The sequence below is a fragment of the Apteryx rowi genome, unplaced genomic scaffold (genome assembly GCF_003343035.1).
Source record: "Apteryx rowi isolate R43461 unplaced genomic scaffold, aptRow1 scaffold_230, whole genome shotgun sequence".
NCBI lineage: Eukaryota > Metazoa > Chordata > Aves > Apterygiformes > Apterygidae > Apteryx > Apteryx rowi.
In genome coordinates, this window is record NW_020448642.1 from 1,282,920 (window position 1) to 1,287,970 (window position 5,051).

Below are 5,051 nucleotides of genomic sequence, written 5' to 3' on the forward strand. Positions count from 1 at the left end.
GCCGGCTGCCCCGGCGCCGCTCCCCGCCGCACCCCCTCGGCGCCCCCGCGGGCCTCTGCCCCCGCTCTCGGCGGCGGCTGGGGCCGAGGGTCCCCGCCGAGGCCGGCGCCCCGACGAGCTTTGTGCTCCCCCTGCCTCGGCGCTGCGCTTCGGGCGGGCGGCTCTGCCTCGGCCATTAGGGCACCAGCGCAACGCCGCGGAGGTGGACTTGCAATTTACTCTAGAGAAATGTTTATGAAAACATCAGGCTTTTTATTAAAAAATAAAAAAAAAATTACCGGGGAGGAAAGGAAGGCTAAAGAGAGCTGTGAGTATTTCCAAATGACGGGAGCAATGGGCCGAAGGCTGAGGGTCTTTCATCTCTGCCTGGTTCAGAGCCGCCTCACCTAGCGCTCCGGCGCCAAACTGCAGGCTGCAATCCAGCACTTCTGGGGATCTTCTGGGGACTTTACTTGCCACCTCCAGGAGCAGGACTGCAGGCTGCTTTTCAGTAGTTCCTCTGAGACATTGCTAGAGCTGGGTCCTGAGGCACAGGACACACTGCAGAACSAGAGACTGGGACTTGTATTAGGCCAAAATATTTCATTCGAAACCCAGCCCCACCGTAATCGGTTCCAAATCCCTGACAAAGCTGTAACTGTCTTGTATTTCAGGGAATGAAGGCTTTTTCTGCAAGCTGTATCACCCAAGATATCAATCCTTATTCTATACCAAGATGAAAGAAAGATCTTCTGAGAGCTACATTAAGCCTGAAGCACTCCAGAAGCAGCATTTCCCCGTTGTTTTTTCTTCAAAAATCACTGATCATAGCAGAGTCCAGTTCCTAACTATTATATGCGTAGTCATATTTAGTATATAGAGTAACTATGAAAATAGTCATCAAACTGAGGATCATGTGTTTCTGAGTATTTGCAGCTTGTCTGCTGAAAGCTGATTACAAGAAGTTGGGTTTTCATGATTATAAAGATTTAAGGAATCTCCCATCTTGTATGGGAGAAAAGGAACTGATACAGCTGTTGCATGATCCCCTAGGGATCATGGCTGGCTGTTGCAAGTTCAAGCACCGTCTGAGATACACTTATATCAAAGCTGGGATAGTTGAGAATCATGGAATAATAATCAGATGGTCTTTTCCCATTCTCTTTGCCCAGTGTATCTTACCTGAGGTCTGAAACTCCATCTGTAAAAAGGAGGATGACACCAAGTTCTTATAAGGTGATGTAAATCTACATAGAATTAAGCAACTGCTCATCATTATTATACCATATATCACACTATTGGCATTTTAATTAATTACAGTGAAAAATGGGGACATTTTTACTAAAAATATTATATACTCTGTTCATTAACAGCTTTCTAAATGAAGAAAAATGCAGAGTTTTTGAAATATCTGGCAGAAATTATAAATTACTGAAATAATATAAGTATGTTAGGTTTATGTTTTGAGGCCAAAAAATATGCCTTTCTGAAATATTTCTGAAATACTAATGCAAATAAGAACATCCATTGGCAGCAAGGGAGAAGCACTAAAAATATTCGAGTCCAAGATTTTCTTTGAAATTTTTGTCATTGGAAATGACAATTATAATGCCTACATTCCATTATATTTCTACAACCAACTCTCCCCATTCAGGAAAGCTGCAACAGTCCTGATTCCTCCTGAACACATAAATCATCTATATACTTAATTCCAAAATCTTTACTTTTTTCAACTAAAATCTACAATGAAGTCTGTAAAAGATATGTTTGAGCGAGAGACCAGGGCCCACTATATGGATTTTTCTACAGAGGTGAGAATTACTGTAACTGAGTTCAGAGACGTATGTAGTGARGCACTGCCATCTGGTGGCGAAAAGGTACTTTGGTTTTTTTTTGTCTGTCAAAAGTATTCTCTCTTAAAACAACTAAACATACCTTGTTGTCAGCATGCTATATGAGTTTTCATAATGCTGTGAATTGTTGAATATTACTGGTAAATCCCCACTGTCCTGCTTCCTTTATGTTTGTAGGTCAGAATAGTACTCAGCACCATTTTCCCAGTTAAATATGCAGCATTTGATGAAAAAACTTAACAAAGGAAAAAGGGCTAAAACTACTTCAGTCTTTTAGATGAAATATAGGTTTATCTGTATATTCCAATGGTGACTTGTAACTTGATTCAAGTTTGCACTAGACATAACCTTCAATCCAGTGATCAGAAGCAAAACTTATGCTGCTTTGTAAAATGCATTAGCAAACAAGTTCAGCTAAAACGACTAGCAGAAAAAATAGTCATATATAAAAGGAAACAGATTTCTCAGAAGTCATCTCAGAGACTAATAAGTAATGTATTTAAATGTGGACAAGCTTTAGCAAAATAAGTGTAGCCAGAGCATTGAGGGGAATTCCTGGGAACTAATCTTGACCTAACCATTAATTTATTCTTGCCCTTTAGCTGCCAGACTTGCTCCATCTGAGCTTAAATATTTTGGGAGCATCAATTGTGAGTGAGACCTGTGCTCCTAAGTCTCTTAGGCATGTTTGTGAAATTTCCACCAGCTCTTCACTCTCCTTGGCTGTGTATAGACTGAAACCTATTACACACTGTGGCTCATCCCAGGGTCTTCATCCATTTTAGGGACATGCCAGGGCGCACTGCAGTTCTCAATACTCACCTGGGTCATACCTATATTATGAGTTATTTTAGTCAATCTCTGTGAGCATGTTATGCATTTAAATGCTAGGTCCTGATCTTTTTTCAAAGGAAAAGTTTGAAGAGAGAAATCCAATTTTCCAGTGTGTGCTGACTAGCCTGTATATGCTGCTCTATACTGACATCATCTGGTGATAAGTTTCTTGGGTGTCCATTTCTGCCATGAGGATTTTGCCTTGAGGAACTTATACGTTAATATTGTCTAAAATATAGGGCACTATCTTTTCATAAATTACAGGCACTTTTCTGACTATCTACATGGTAGAAAAGGACCCATCCTGCAGGAGCATCAGAGCTCCAGCCATATGATAAAAGCTTCAGAGCTTTTTTGAATGCTTCTTTCCTTACATGTGCACCTTCGCTATCATTGCAGAACAAGACTGGAATACTGATGGGAGCTGGCTGGTTGAAATTGATTTTAGACATCTGGACAATGCTGTTTAGCATGTGTCTTGGGGAAACACTTGGAATATATACTGAGGATTACATTCCCTCTTTCAGTGGAGGGTTTATACTATACATTTGTTACTAGAGCTTTTAATGGCAGACAGGATTGTTAGAACTGTAAATCTCCACTTGGTATTACACAGTGACTGGATTCAGCTATACAAGTCTTCAGACATGAACCTTACTGCCATGACCCAGACCCTCATTACACTGGGATTCCAGCACTGCAATGGCTTGTTTCCTATTTGTCTGATGCAAAAAGCATCAGGCTGCTTAATTAGGGCTACATAGTTATGGAAGCAAACAAAGCCATGATTCCCAATCCTGGGATTATGAGCCTGGAAGGTTAAGCAGAAGTGAGATTATGATTCCAGAAGTAGGCACTCAAGTAGARATGTTTAGGAATTGCTGCCCTAATACCAATAGATCTTCTGACTTCCAGGTAGACTTTAAGGAACAGTGTCAGCGTACACAATTTGGTATGGCTTCAGATATGCTTGAAAGCACACCTTTCTCCCTAAGTCAAACAAACTCTTGGGCTACATCAATACAAATAAACAGTAGCAGAGACTGTTCTTTGGCCTTGAGGCCAACTAGTATGTCTTGGCACATCCATACTATTAAACTCTCTTAGCCTCTAGAAAAGGATGACTGAATCTAACCCGCCTATTGGTAAGTGTCCGTGGCCTGGGTCAACCCCTGAATCATGACCAGGAGTTGTTTGGGACTGCCAAACTAACATGGTATGGGCCAAAATCACACCAGGGTTTTCCTTTAATTCATGAAGCTTAATGACAGATAACAGGTCTATAGACTTGAAGGGGTAAAAAAGATCAAGAAGTCATTTTCTCCATCTTCTGATTTGAAGCAAGTTTAAACATAATTCTTTAGAAACGTGCAGTGAAGGGTATTCCACAGTCCAGAGGTCCCCTGTTTCTTTGCTAAACTATCTTTACAGAATATATTTCTTAATACATAGTCTGTCTTCTCAGCTGCAAATTTAAACTAATGATTTCTTATGTCAGCATGGTGAAACACAGGGATAATAATCAGAGTCATATTTGTAACAGACTTTATCTTTCGAAAACATATCAAAACATAACCATTGCATTGAGAGGAGGAAGGCAGGTTCACCTTACAGTAGCTACCTAGACTCAAGCTAGTCTCTCTTGGGTCCCTTGATAGACAATGGAGAGAAATGAGCGCTTCTATGATGTCATTCATCTCATTCTAACATAGACATCTGAAAGAGATGAATCTCATCCTGGAGGTGCCTACATCTCTTCACTGACTATCAGTAGAGTCTAGATGCTTAGCTCAGACATTTGCCACCACATTTTTTCTCATTTTGAGGAACAGGTCCAGCTCTTTCAACCTTTCTTCATAGGATTTCTAAACCTCTTTGTATTTTTATTCCTTTTCTTTGTACTCTCTCCAATCTGTCTTCATCTTCATTATATCATTTTGTCCACAGTCTATTTTGTCCACACTCTACTCAAGCTGAGAATTCAGCTTACAACAATTCTGTTGATGCAACTTGGAAATAAATTTGTCTTTTCAGCAGCAGCAGCAGCCTCATAATGTTTGTGGTCTGATGCAATTTTGAGATTATCTTGATGCATTTCTTAAACATGAGTGCAATGTTAGCACTTTTACAGTCTCCTTGAGTTTTCCTAGCATTATATGATTTATTACTAATTATAATTAGTGGAGCAAAGTTCTTCTCACCGTCTCTTGACTGCTAAGTTCTGAAAGCCTGTGATTTCTGCCTTTGATATGATATTCTGCATCGACTCAYTAACCAGTGGATGAAAAAGTAGTTAGTTATCCTGACATTATGCTAGTATTTCATTCTGCTTCTTTCAAAACAAATGTAAAAATGTTCAATGAAAATCTCTGCATCCTTATTAAT